We start from the raw sequence: 15,783 nt of genomic DNA on the forward strand, positions 1-15,783 counted from the left end.
CACATCTCTGAAAACAAGGAAGCTTGCTCAGGCCCAAATTTTTTCTAAATGTTTGCAATATTTTTAATAAGATTCTTCCCTGTTGAAATATCCATTTCCTGCGATTTCTAGAAAGTGAAATCCACTCTTACGGTATTTTTTGATTAAGTGGAATCGTGAACAATAGCCAGATCAGAAATGCTGATCAAGTCAACTAGTTCCCACAGAGAGCTCTGACAGGCCAATCAGATGGTTCACTGCTGCTCAGTGATAACAGGCACAAGGGTCGCTAGCCCCTGTACCCCAGAAACACAGCTGAGCAGCGCGGCGGAGGTATGTGCTATGCATGACCTGATCTGAAAGCATCATGTTGACTCATAACAGATCGTGCTCACGGTGGAACAGCTTAGTCAAGGATGGGGTGATCTGCACAGGTGGACAAATTATACCTCCCCTACCCCTTTCCTTCTCTAAGTACCATTAACCTTGGAATCACCCAAGTCATTGCTCATTTCTGAGTTTGGTCGATAGGGCAGTTAAAGATCCAATTTTTCAGCAGACAGTCAAGGTGTGACAGCTAGCCTTGTATTTGCAATTAAGGAAGAATAAATCAAACAAGAAAATGATCTGATATGTGAACCTTGCTTGAATTATTCTGCCTTAATTGCAAAACATGAAGATTGACTGTCATTTCTTTATTGTCACTCTCGATCTGGCCAATTTTCCCTGTACAAATCAGGAGTATCATACTGTTTAGCTCCTGGTTGGATAAACTGACCATTCATTCATTCATTGCTTGATTCAACTTCAGTTTACTGAACTCAGGGACATTATTAAGAAACAAATGATGCATTATTAACAAGTCACAGTACAGAATCTTTGAAAGGCTAGAGAAGAAAGCAAAAGCACTTCCACACAAAACACGATTCTGTCAAAGAAGCTGAATGATTATAATGGAAAATCGGATTGCTCCTATTGTCACACAAATATTCTGGTAGACCACAAACATCAGGCTACAAGCAATTCCTTAAATCTATTCAGAAATGAAATTTAATGGAAATTACACCAATAAGTGCAACATCTTTTTCACTAGATTATATTAACCAGTATATAGAATGCAGGGGTAGGGGGTAGGATGGAGTGTTATTTCTACATTCCATCCAAGTATGAAATGGACATTCTAGATTAGAAAATTTTTAAAAACTGCAGATGCGGGAAATCTGAAATGTAAAAATGCTGAGAATATGTTCTTTTTCAATATTCATGATTGCTTATAGTCATTCTTCAGTACACGAGTGTAAAAGAGAAAGAGAATAAAATAATTGTTACTCCATCTGATGCAGCTTAAAAAGCACAATCAGCATAAAGAACACAATATAAAACACAAAACCAACAAAATAAAAGCAATCCTCAAAGTTCAAAGTAACTTTATTATCAAAGAACATATATGTCACCAAATACAGCCCCGAGATTTGTTTTCTTGTGGGATACCCGGTAAAGCCAATAATCATAATAGAATCAATGAAAGACCCAACATGGGTGTTCAACCAGTATGCAAAAGACAACTGTGCAAATACAAAAATAAAGAAATAATAATAGTAATAAATAAACAGACAATAATGATCGAAAACATGAGATGATGAGTCCTTGAAACCAAGTCCACCGGTTGTGGGAACATTTCTATGATGGGGCAAGTGAAGTTAAGCAAAGTTATCCCCTTGGATTCAAGAGCCTGATGGTCGAGGGGTAATAACTGTTCCCGAACCTTCGTCATGGCGGCAGCAGCAAGAAGAAAGCATGACCTGGCTGGTGGGAGTCCATGATGGTGGACATGATGCTCTGTGTAGGTGGGCTCAATGGTGGGAAGGGCTTTACCGGTGATGGACTGGGCCATATCCACTACTTTGTAAGGACTATCCATTCAAGAGCATTGGTGTTTCCTTACCAATCCTATAGAACATAATTAATAAGTGATATATACAGTATATATAGACTGTATGTACATAAAGTTGTACTAGATGGTGTATGTAGTGGTCAGGATTGGTGGGGTGGGTTAATGGGCGAAGGTGTTGATCAGCTTGATGGCTCAGGGGAACTAAATATTTCTGACTGCAGTGGTCCTGGTGTGGATGCTGCATAGCCTTTTCCCCGATGGGACTGGAACAAAAAGTCCATAAGCAGGGTAGGTGGTATCCCTCATGATATTGCTGTCCTTTTGTTATATATTTATAACAAAATAAAAATAATTTGGAGGGCTGTACCCTCCAAATATCCAGACCTGCCTCTCAGTTTTTTTTTTGCACTACCTTGCTTTCCATTTTCTAATTTCCATTTATGATTTATAATTTAAATTTTTAATATTTACCATCGATTTGTACTCCAGGGAGCGGGAAGCGCAGAATCAAATATCGCTGTGATGATTGTACGTTCTAGTATCAATCGTTTGGCAACAATAAAGTATGAAGTATGTTTTTCTGTATATACTGTACTTTCTTGGTGGGTGGGCTGGTTTTCCTGGGTCATTCTAGTGTCAGCCTTTAGCAAAGATTATTGAATTTAGTTTCTGATAAAACAAATAGAAGTTGAGATCAGTAGTATCTTTTATAACAAGTAATCAATGTGACGTCAATCTTATGTGCAGTGTATAAACTTATCTCTTTCAAAATATGTTGTTGGCATATTTAGGTGGCTTTCTGTGGTACTTTGAACAACTTTAAAATCTGGATGAACTCCTTTTATATGGAAAAGATGGTGTTAAGCTCATTTATGTGAATGCAAGGTGTCAAGAGGAATATTTCCTGAACCAGGTTTATAATGCATGATTCCAATAGGGACAAATGGGCACCGAAACTAAACCTTTCACAACTAAACCCAACTACTAATTGAAAATCACTTTTGAAAGCATGTTGGATCCATTTATAAAATTTGAGCCAGAGAAACTGACCAAACTGACCAAGGATCTTCCCGCTCAGCTATTGCTGATCCAGTCCACTGCTCTCATTTGAATCTTCCTCCTTTCATCACTTATCACTTAGTTGTACTTAGTTAAGGACCCTGTGATCCACACTAATTATCTCCAATACCTGGTGTCCTTTGGGTTTAATTCTTTTAAAGTTGGTCAGCTGAGCAGAGGTGTTTTTGAAGTGACATCAGGACTGAATAATTAAGATTATTTTCTGTGCTTTTCACATTCTGGAATGACCAGAACTTAGCTAACAAAATGCTGTGAAGTCTCCTATCATGAGATTATTCTGTCAATTCAAACAAGGATGGTCTTAAATTTACCACAATATATCCTGGATTTACTTATTCCTTCTTATGCACTTTGAAACTGAAATTTGCTAAGCAAATTTTAGATTTATTTCAATATAATTACATGTGATTTGAATTGTAGTATTTTAGAAGTAAGGAGGCATGGCCAAGATAAATGATATGCAAAATGATTTTTTTATTCTAAGACTGTATAGAGTAGTGAGGATGGGATGAATATTCAAATTTTCTGTCTTTGTAGCAAGTTAATGGTTCAGTATCTGCTAATAGCAGCTTGATAACTCACGGAGTTCTACCATGCAGCTGGTAGAACTTTGGTGTTATGGGTTCAATCCTGGCCTCTGGTACTGTGCAGTTTTTACATTCACTTGGTGACACATGGGCTTCTTCCTAGTGCTCATATTCCCTCCCACATCCCAAAGAAGTGTGGGTTTGTAGATTAATTTCCTCAGTAATGTAGATGGGTGGTAACATCTGCAGGAGGTGGATAGAGATGTGGGAAAATCAAACAGTATTCATATAACATTAGTGTAAATATGTACTTGAAGGTCAGTGTGGACTTAGTGGACAGAAAAGGCTGTTCCTGCACTGTACGTCTCATCGAATGACTCTAGGCTTTCTAGTGGGAATGGTATCCAGTTTATATCTGCCATATCTTGTGGATTCAAAACAGAGAAGTGGTACTAGTGTGCAGCAATGTTACGGTTGTGCAAAATTATGTGGTTTTTGTCAGTTTTTCAGTCTTGGTTTGTCATGTGTCTCTGTGATATCATTTTGGAAAAACATTGTATCATTTCTTAATGCATGCATTACTAAATGACAGTAAAAGAGGACTGCGTGTCCTCATAATCTAATCTAATAATGTAATTATCCATTCCTGGAAGAAAGCAATAAATGAGTTCTTATCTGGGTACTGCTGAAATTCACCAAAGTGTTAATGAACATTAAATAGTTAAATTTAACTAGTCTAGAAAGTTGATAATCATTCCAGTAAAGCTGCTTCAAGTGGTTGGGAGGATTAGTTGAAACAATTTCCTACAGTTAGCTGCGGAGGGGGTGCAAAGGAGATTTACCAAGATGCTGCCTGGATTAGAGAGCATGTTTTAGGAGAATAGCTAAATGCACCAAGGCTTTTCTCTTTGTAGCGAAGGAGGATGAAAGGTGACTTAATAGAGAGGTGTAAGATGATAAGAGGTATATATTGAGTGGATAACCAGAGACTTTTTTCCCGGGGTGGAAATGGATAATACAAAGAGGCATAACTTAATGTGATCCGAAGGAAGTATAAGGGGATGTCAGAGGTGGTTCTTTTTTAAATGGAGAGTAGTGAGTATGTGGAACGCCCTGCTGGGGGTGGTGGTAGAATCAGATACATTAGGTTATTTAAGAAACTCTCAGATACTAGAAAAGTAGAGAGCAATATGGGAGTGAAGAGTTAGATTGATCTTAGAGTAGGTTAAAAAGTTAGTACAACATTGAGGACCAATGGGCCTGTACTGTTCTGTAATAGTAGCTGGGGAATGTAAATCTGGATCTGCTTCAGTAACCATCACTATGAAAAAACTACATCTGGTGCACTGATGTCCTCCAGGGACGAAGTTCTGCTGCCCTGATTTGGTCTGGTCTACATGTAACTTCACTCCCATTGATGTGGCTTACTCTCAATCACCTCCTTAGTTTAGGAATGAACAATAAACGCTGGTACTGCCAACAATGTAGGAAAAAATCGTGATGTCTATCCTTACTAATTGTCTAATTGTCAGGGTTTAAAACAAATCTAGGTAATAGTTTCTACCATTAGCTGAATAAGCTTAGTTCCATTCTAAAAATAATTGCTACTGTTATGTTCAAATTAATCAGCAGATACCAAGGACATGTTCTATAAATGGCCATTGGACCAACTTCATAGAAGCTTTGCAACCCAAGAACAGTATGGGCTTGGAGCCCAGATTCATGCCGTGGACAGACATCTTTAGAGCCAAAACTGGAATACTTTTTTTCTTTTAAATACTGCTTGAAGAACGGTTTCTGTTCAGCACATCAATAGGTTCTGAAAGTAGGGAAAAGATCCTCCTGTCATTGAAAGAAAGATGGACCTCGCACTTGACAAACTGAAATGTCAGCTGAGGTTGTGGATAATGAGTTCAACGGTACAATGTTATTTATTGGAAGGCTGATGGTCTCTTAAATCTTCCTAGTGTGTTGGGAACATGAATACGAAGATAAGAGCAAGAATAGATCACGCAGACTCAAGCGTGCACTGCCATCCAGTAAGGTCATGGTTGATTTGAATGTAGCATCAACTCTGCAGTTTTGTCCATGTCTGGTAACCTTCAACTCCATTTTCTTATTAGTCCTCTATCTGCCTAAGTGTTAAACATCTGCTCTTTGATGAAATAAGTTCCAAAGACTCGTGACAATCTGTGAGAGAAAAAAAATTACCTCATCTCTTCCTAACTGGGTGATGAGGTATTTTTAAACAGGTCTGTTTTTAAGCAAGTTTCTCCTCCAGGAATTCTAATGACAGGAAGGAGCATGCATGCACGATGTGCCAGAGGTTTGCTGCCTGACATTTTGGTATTTGCTGAATCATTGGTACATAGGACCTGAAGTTTGAATATGTAAATAGCTGGGCAGCTGTTTTCAGGAAAATTAGGACAAAGATAGACAGATTTGAATATCACAGGTCATGGAGAGAAGTGTTTTTAAGCGAACAGATGGTGCTTAAAGGGACAATGGCCGAAACACTAAGGAATTAATAGGGAGATACAAGACACTACAGATGCTGGGATCTGGGGCAACAAACAATCTGCTGGTGGAAGTCAGCAGGTCGAGCAGTATCTGTCAGGGTAAAGGAATTGTTGACATTTTGGGTTGAAGCCCTGCACAAGCAATACATATTGGCTTGAAAGTCAGGCCAGAATAAGATGGGGAAGGAATAAGCCTCCCAAGCACATATGCACTCTTGTAGACTAGTGACAGACACAGCACACCCTTTCTCTCTTCTTGTAACATTGAGCAGTAGCCCACCGCTTGGCATTTCCTCTCCTGACTAATCCCACCTCTGCTCATTACCTACTCCATCCTGCCCAGCACCAGTGCATTCTTCCCAGTGTAATCACTCTTCCTGTGACCAAGTCCAGTGACCCATCCCAGCTGCATGATCTTCCCAAATACCCTTCTCAGTTGCCTACTGGAGGATTAACACTGCATCTTTCCAGCCTCTGATTCCTCTTCGAACTGCCTGAGGGTGGATCCCGTGGTGAGGGTGATAACACTCGGGACCAGTGTCACTCATGCATCATTCCTGGTTCAGTGTTTAGACCATACAAGATAGGAGAAGAACTAAGCCATTCGGCCCAACAAGTCAGCACCAATATTGCATCGTTGCTGACTTTTCCACCTGAACCCCGAACAGCCTTTCCCGCACCTTCCCACCCGACAAATGTTGTTCGATCCCTGAGCTTTTTCAGGATATCGTTTACTGCCAGGCATTAGGACTGTCCATCTGAATGCAGGGAATGCTCGGTCCTTCTTATAATTTTTCTGATACCGAGGAAGGGTTGCTACAATGGAACAAATTCCTTAGCTTACAGTATGTTGACACACTTGTCCACTTCCCTGCTGGGTCCTTTATAACCTCAACACGGGAGGAAGTTTGCTGTTGATTACACTTGTGAGATGAAGTGAGAGGATTAGCTACCTTTGCCAGCTGTGCACTGTTCGGGTTTCTGCAGTCCATGCAGCTAGCTCTGGGGAATTGAGGCTGGGGAGTTGATACCTTCACACTATTTGGCATAAGTAACTGAAGACAAATTTCTCTGCCAGGAATTCTGTGCCGAGTTAAACTTGAACATGGAACATACAAATGTTTGTAGTTTCTTCTTTAATGTTGCACACATGAAAATGAGTAACTTCTGGAGTGTTATGATCGCAGGTCCAATTGCAGCACTCCAGGTTCTCATTATGTTCCATACTTAGGTCTAAGTCTATGAGAGATGTACATGGTATGGTGTAATTCCACATTTGAAACCCTATTAAGAGCTGTTCTCGTGAACGTGTGCCAAGTGTTCTGAGGCGTGCCTGCCACCGAGCACTCTCAGAACCATGATGTTTTGAGATAGACACAGGGCACTCCACATGATGGAATTTGGAGCAAAAAAAATAATAACTGCCAGTGGAATGCAGTGGGTCGGGTGGCATCTGTGGGGACAGGAGTGTGGATGATGTTTAAGGGCAAGACTCTGCATCAAAGCACGACGTTCTGACGTGTTAACAGGTCTCCTCACTCAACAGCTCACAAACTAAGATCAGGATATTCTTTCATAGAACATAAAACAGGGCAACACAATGTTGTGTCGACCTTATAACCTCCTCTAAGATCAACCTAACCCTTTCCCTCCTACATAGCCCTCCGTTTTTCTATCATCCATGTGCCTATCTAAAATGTTCTTAAATGCGCCTAATGTATCTGCCTCTATCACCACCCAAGCACCCACCACTCTGTAAAAACTTACCTCTGACATTCCCCCCCCCCATTCTTTCCTCCAATCACCTTAAAATTATGCTCTCTCATACTAGCCATTTCAACCCTGGTGAAAAAGTCTCTGGCGATCCACTGGACCTATGCCTTTTATTATCTGGTTCTCCTCTGTCAAGCCACCTCTCATTCTCCTTCGCTCCAAAGAGAAAAGCCCCAGCTCTCTCAGGCTACCCCCATAAGACCTTGGGCCCCCACCATTGTACAAATCCTCACCATCAATCTACTGAGTTCCTTCCCTAAGCTCCCTGACTCCTTCCTACCCTGAGTCCCCCAATCACTCCTCCACCTCTTCAATCATTCCCTGGCTCTTAATCCCAATGTCTGACTCCATGGTTCAATACCTAGCAGAGCCTGGACCTAGCTCTGGACCACTACACAGATCCAGATGATTGGTGAGCTATCTGCAGTAATGAATTACCAGCCCAAGGTATCTTCAGGCTATGTCCACACTAGACCAGATAAATATGTAACGGAAGCTTTTTCTCTTCGTTTTGACCCTCCGTCCACATTGAAACGGCGTTTTCCTCTCCCAAAAATGGAGATTTTCTAAAATGCCCTCCAGAGTGTGTAAATTTGAAAATGCTGATTGTACAGAGAGGTGTGGACAGGGCAAACGGATATTTTTTAAAATGCTGTCATGACTTGCCGGAACAGACGGCGGCAGCGCGGCATTTCATTGTTTTCTCGAACGCAACCCCCCCACACAACCTAACAATTTCAGAACAGACGGCAACGAGACTGAAGCCAGAAGAGTTAGAAATGTACTCACCAAATACTTTGACCCATAGCTTACTGAGTAAATAAGTATACTCACTTTGCCCTGTTTTCTGTCCTTGCTTGTATGAAGGTGGTTTACCTATTTATGCAAGTACTTCTCTGACAATGGATGTGTAGCAGCCTAATGTAACATTGTATGGAACAACAAGATAACACTGATGCAGACATGTTTTATATATCTAACAAGGTGCTTTATTAATGCAACAGAGTTAAACAGTTTTTCAATGTTCGTCGTCAGCTGGGTCATACTGTCCGTGAACTCCCTGTCGGTTGCCTCCATACGCTCTAGTATTTGTTTATTTTTAGTTTTAAGTCCTCCTGCGCGAGAGCCAACAGCAATTCCTTTTAAGTTTTTCTAGTCTGTAACAGGACAAACGCGCACCAAGTATACCGTTTCCTCTTCGCTTTTTTCTGTGTGTCCTGCGCATGCCCAGTAGGAGGAGATTCGCCCAAATATCCATTCTAATGTGGACGGAGATATTTTAAAAAACGCCTGGTGTGGACACCTATCGCTTTTATGCAAAACTAGCATTTTCAAAATTATCCGGTCTAGTGTGGACGTAGCCTTATTTGTTATGGATATTACTTCCTACTGACAAAGACAATGCTATAATTGTGATGCAATAATAATTCAGAATTATTTAAATGGCCATGAAGCATTTGGTCAGCCCAATGCCTCTGAGCTTCAAAGACCCACATTCAATCCTGATACCTGGTGCCGTCTGTGTGGAGTTTGCATGTGCTGTCCCTGGCTGCCCCAGTTTCATCCCGTATCCCAAAGATGTGCTGGTTAATAGGTTAATTGACCACTGTATCGTCCCCAGTGTAACCACTATAATAGAAAGGGATGGAAATACTCAACAGGTCAGGATGCATCTGTAGGAAGGGAAACTGAGTCAGTGCTTCTGCTCGAAGGTTATTTCCAGCATTTTCTGTTTTTAGTTGCAAATCCATTCCAGCGCCAGGATTTTGTTTGAATTTTATGCCCAGAGTGGCAGAATTTGGACGTGAGGTAATTGATGGGAATAGGCGGAAAATAGTTACAGCGAGTAGTGTAGTAGGATTGTTTTGTGGGCCAGCATAGATATGATGCGCCAAATATCCTACTATGTCATGTGGCAAATTGGAAGTATAATATGTCACCTAAGGTCCCAAAGAAATGCACTATTGTTTTTTAAAGTTCTAACTAATGTCTTTCCAATTGACCTCCAGTGGCTGTGATTGCTGGTAGTTGCTAGATGTTCAACCCCAAGGACCAGAATTAAACTTCAGTTAATCATGCCAGTCGTGCGGTGTGAACAACCTGTAATAACAACATGCAGTTTTATAAATGCTTTTGCATCCTTTCCTCTTGACCCAACCTTGCTGATGAAACCAAAGTGTGTCGCTGGCACGTAAATTCTTATTTTGTTTCAATGCTCCGACGTGTACGATCAATATATCAGATAGATTATTCCTAGTGTTGTGGGCAGGCTGCAGAGAGTCATGTAGATCTTGGCATAAGTTTTTCGGATGATGGTTTTGGGTGTGATTGTCGGAGACATTAATAGGAATTTTGCAGATGACATGAAGATTGGTGGAGTTGTTGATAATGTGAGAAGTGGGGTATACAGCCCAGTCCATCACAGGAGAAACCCTCCCCGCCATTGAGCACATCTGCAAGGACCTTTGCCACGAAGAAGCAACATTGAACCCCACTATCCAAGCCATGTTTTCTCCTTGCAGCTGCCATTGGGAAGGTAGTACAGGGGCCTTAGGTCTCACACAGTCAGGTTCAGGAACAGTTAACCTTCAAGCTCCTGAACCACTGTGGATAACTTCACTCACCTGAACACTGAATTGATTCCACAACTTATGGACTCACTTTCAAGGACTCAACAACTCATGTTCTCAGTATTATTTATCTATTATTTGTGTTTTTGGTATATGCACAATTCATCTTCTTTTGCACATTGGTTGTTTGTCAGTCTTTGTGTCTAGTTTTTCATTGATTCTATTGTATTTCTTTGTTCTACAGTGAATATCTGCAGGAAGATAAATGTCAGAGTAGTATACGGTAACATATACTTCCTTTGGTAATAAACTTTCTTTGAGTTTGAGTAAATTTTACACCCCAGGTAATGTCTCCCTGTTAACGAATTGGACTAATAAATGGCAGATGGAGCTAAATCCTGATAAATGTGAGGTTATTCGTTTTGTAAAAAGAAACGAGTCTTGGACATTGACGGTGAATAGCAGGTCATAGGAAGTGGTGAGGAACAAAGGAACCTTGGTGTTCAGGTACAAAGATCCTTTGCATAGGCAGAAAACATGGTTAAGAAGTCATATGGGATATAGGCTTCATTAGCTGGGGCGCTGAGTACAAGAGAAGGGAAGTGATTTAAGAAATGCCTAGAATGAACACTTGAATCACCTAGACATAAGAGGACTGTGCATCAGATACTGGGCAATGAGGATAATAAAAGGGGCTCTCTGGTCAGTATGGACAGGTTGGGCTACTATGATTTCATGAGGACTCGTCAACCATTTCAAAACCCCTCTGAACTAGAGTGGAAGCACTTATTCAAGAGGCTAGGTCAGTTCTTCCTGGAGCACCGAAGGATAAGAGGGGACATGCTTGAGGGGTATAGATAGAACAGATATCAGGAAACTTTACCCATTTTGGAAAGAAGTAAAGTTAGAAATGCTGAATAAGAATAATGGGTATAAGATTTAGAGTGGATATGAGAGGTTAACTTGCCTAGGCATGGAAGGCATATGCTGGAAAACTGGATGAATATGGATGGCTGCCCACGGGTCAGCACTGGCATTGTGGACCAAATGGCCTGTTTCCATGCTGTATAACTATAATTCATTGGCTTCTCAGTTTTCTCACTTAAAAGTCTTAAGGGAGGAGATATATGGGGTCCTTAATGTGAGATTTAGGGCATCTTTTGTCGGCAGCCTGCAGTTAGCTGCTTCTTGTAAGCGGAAAGAAGCAATGCACATCTTGAATCAATGATATTTCTTTTCTCATTCTCTCCCTGCTCCATGAGGGTGAATGGCATCTTATTAACTTGCTGATGCAATGCACGTCTCAGAATACTCGCCAGCTTCAGCCTACCGTGGAAGGCTTAAGCGCTCTGCCACTGTGCTTGTTCTTCAGCCATATTTCACAATGGAAGTCACTGCAGTGTGATAACACATGGCCGTCAATCGTACTTCCACTGGTCTGGCAGTAATGATTAAATGTAAGGGAGGTGGTTATTAGAACTACCCCTGCCATCTCTTTCTATATAACTCTACCAGCAATACAAAATCATTGATCATCTTCTGGTATCACATCTAAGTGACAATTTTTAGCTGTTAATACTACAAGTATTTTTTAAATCCACTTGATCATGGGAACATTCCAGAGACTTGAGCACATAATCCAGCCTGGTACTTCGGAGTGCTACAGTGATCTGGGAGTGGCATTTCAGATGAGATATTACACCAATGCTCTATCCAGAATTGGGAACTATGGGGATATAATGGGAAGAAACGATTTGTTTTCTTTGTTTAACGAAAAGCTCTGTCTGTTACATGTACATCAAAACATTCAGTGAAATGTGCCAAGTGCCAAATCAAATTGGCGAAGGTGTGCTGGGGGCAGTCTGTAAGTGTTGCCATGCTTCTGTCACCAGATAGCATGCCCAGAACTCACTAACCCTGATCCGTACATCTTTGGGAGGAAACTGCAGCTCCCAGAAGAAACCATAAGACAAAGACCATAAAACACAGGAGCAGAGTTAGGCCATTCTGCCCATCGAGGCTGCTGTACCACACGGTCACAGGGAAATCATATAAACTGCTTACAGAGAGTAGCGAGAAATGAACCCCGACCAATTTTACAGCTGGCACCGTTTTCCTATCCAGTACTTGGCCCGGAGCAGCTCTGGAAACAGGTTGGGCAGTAGCAGTGGAGAAACAGGGTTAGCAGTTCAGGTTGGAGACCCTTCAGCAAAACTGGAAAAGTGAGAAAACTATTGTGCTTAAAGCTGCAGTGAGTGGATTGGGTGGAGAGAACCAAGCTTGTCCAAGACCCTCCAGATCATTTTAATTCTCCAACCCCCTCCCACTGTGGCCTCTCTCTCTTTACACTCCAACTACGAATCCTTAATAATCTCAAGAAACAGCAAATCATCTTTGTCAGGATAGAGTCTCGGCCCGAAACGTCGACTGCACCGCTTCCTATAGATGCTGTCTGACCTGCTGTGTTCCACCAGCATTTTGTGTGTGTTGCTTGAATTTCCAGCATCTGCAGATTTCCTCGTGTCTGCGTCCATAGGTTGTGGGAACATTTCAATGATGAAGTGAAGTTGAGTGAAGTTATCCCCTTTGGTTCAAAAGCCTGAAGAATGAAGGGTAATAACTATTCCTGAACCTGGTGGTGTGAGTCTTAAGGCCCCTGTAACTTCTTCCTGATGGCAGCAGTGAGAAGAGAGCAAATCATGGGTGGTGAGGGTCGCTGATGATGGATATGATGATTATGAAGACATGTAGTCCTCTCTTATTGTCATTTAGTAATGCATGCTTTAAGAAATGATACATTATTTCCTCCGGTGTGATATCTAAAACACAGGACAGACCAAGACTGAAAAAACTGACAAAACCACATAATATAACATATAGTTACAACAGTGCACAATACCATAACTTGATGAAGAAGTCCATGAGCACAGTAAAGTTCAAAGTTTCTCAAATGTCCCACATCTCACGCAGACGGGAGAAGGAAGAAAAACTCTCCCTGCCATGCCGACCACAATTCGACTCCGAGTCATCCGAAAACTTCGAGCTCTGATCAGCTCTCCGACACCGAGTACTGAGCGTCATCTCTGTCCGAACGACTCGACCTCCTCAGTCGCCAAAAGCAGGCAAGGCCAGGGATTTTGAGTCCTACCCTCCGAAAGATTCCCGACCACACAGTAACAACAGCAGCGAACGGGCGTTTCAGAAATTTCTCCAGATGTTCCTCTGTGCTTTCACGTCCATTCTCCATCAAATCAGAATTGTCCACGGCCCCTATTTAACAGATACGATATCATTTTTCACCGGAGTGCTGCACACACGCTTTCCTGTATTTCCTGTGCTGCTTTCCTGTGACAACATTTCATGTAGATATGCTTGATGGTGGAGAGGGACTGGGCTGTATCCTACTTTTTGTCGGATTTTCCATTCAACTGCATTGGTATTTTAAATGTCATGCTGAATCTTCACAAACTCCTAAGAAAGCAGAGGTGTTGCCATGCTTTCTTCTTAATTGCACTTACATTCTAGGCCCAAGATAAGTTCTCTGAAATAATAATACTGAGGAATTTAAAGTTGCTGACCCTCTCTCCCTCTGATCCTCCAATAAGGACTGTCTCATGGAACTCTGGTTTCCTCCTCCTGCAGTCAATAATCAGCTCCTTGGTCTTGCTGACATTGAGTAAGAGGTTGTTGCTATGGCACCATTCAGCCAGATTTTCAATCTCCCTCCTATATGCTGTTTCATCACCGCCTTTGATACGGCCTTCGTCAGCGGTGTCATCAGCAAGCTTGAATATGGCACTGGAGCTGTACTTATGATTTCAGCATGTCTTTGTTGTCCCTTCTCTCTGAAGCTATTGATTAGATGGCTCCAAAAAGCATTGTGTTACCTAGTCAGCCGTACTCTCCACGTTGACTGAGACGTTCCCTCATTTGGCACCAACCATCCCCCCTCTACATCTTGAACTCACAGTAAATTATGTTAAACTATAAACAGGTCACCTGGGCACCTGATTTTAATGACCATTGGATTCCTTGCATTATACTAGCCACTGAACTTTAGAAACCTGGCACATCTTGAAGTTATAAAAGATACGAGAGCAATGCGGAGGAGCAGGTCAGAGGATGGCTACCCTGCAGCGAATGACTTCTGCCCTGACATCCCAGAACTTTTCCATTATCTACAGCGTGAAGTTGCGAGTGCTATGGAAAACTTTTCTCTTGCCTGGGGTGTGAAAAACTCTCAAGGAGCTTAATACCATCCAGGGTAGAGTACCCACTTGGTTGACACCCCATAAAGTTTCCTGAACACCTCGTTCTCTCCATCGCTGGCACTCAGTAGCTGCAGCGTGCAAGTATCTACCATCTTCAAAATGTAGTTCCTCCAAAAGAAGAACACAAGTAGTAGGTATTGGGAACATCACCATCTATAGGTTTCTCTCCAAGTCATACACCATTTTGCTTTGGAAATTCATCACTATTCCTTCGTTATTAATGGGTCCAACTCCAGGAAGAGTCTCTGCAACAACAACCCTAAAGCAAAGCTTTGAATGCAAGCTAGCAGCGTTAGACACACCCTCCTCAGTAAGTTTTACCCTCCCATTCCTTGTTCTATCCCGCTCTTCTAATCGGGCCTGACAAAAGATGGCATTCTGCCTGAGAGGGAGCTGAGAGGCCGTTTGTTTTGTTAATCCTTCAGCTGAAGTGGTTTCTGGGAGACTTGCCAAGGCAGCTGGGATGCAAATCATGTGCCATTCTCAAGTCATTGTTTGATCCTTTTAATAAAATTTCTGTTTTGTCTTGTGTTTGTCTCTTCCTTGTAGTTGCACATACTTGCATGCAGGAAGGTTTCCATATTTGCTTTTTTTTTCCAGAGAAAATCTGATTACAAAACTTGCAAGGGATTGAAGGTGTTGGAATCTGAAGCATTAAGTAAACTGCTGGAAGAAGTAGCATAGGTAAATGCAAAAGGGATGCCTCAACATCTTTGTTCAAGACATTGTATTGGGACTCAGAGTGTAGAGGGATGATAGCCAGTTGCAGAAGTGAAGGACAGGGGTGAGACAGAGCCTGTCAGCTGATAGATGGAAGCAGATGAAGGGATGGGAGCTGATGGGCAGGTGGAACCAGTTGAGCAAGGGGTTAAGACATGAAGACCATAATATATAGGAACAGAATTAGAAACATAGAAACATAGAAAACCTACAGCACAATACAGGCCCTTTGGTCCACAAAGTTGTGCCGAACATGTCCCTACCTTAGAAATTACTAGACTTCTCCATAGCCCTCTATTTCTCTAAGCTCCATGTACTTATCCAAAAGTCTCTTAAAAGATCCTATCATAGCCGCCTCTACCACCGTTGCTGGCAGCCCATTTCACGCACTCAACACTCTCTGAGTGAAAAGCTTACCCCTGACACCTCCTCTGTACCTACTTCCAAGCA

At 41.8% G+C, this 15,783-nt stretch overlaps 1 protein-coding gene across 3 annotated transcripts in view; it reads left to right on the top strand.

The window, feature by feature from the left end:
• Positions 1 to 15,783, top strand: part of kremen1 (kringle containing transmembrane protein 1) — a 225,732-nt gene that overhangs the window by 180,659 nt on the left and 29,290 nt on the right. The window lies entirely within an intron of this gene.

The sequence above is a fragment of the Mobula birostris genome, chromosome 31 (genome assembly GCF_030028105.1).
Source record: "Mobula birostris isolate sMobBir1 chromosome 31, sMobBir1.hap1, whole genome shotgun sequence".
NCBI lineage: Eukaryota > Metazoa > Chordata > Chondrichthyes > Myliobatiformes > Myliobatidae > Mobula > Mobula birostris.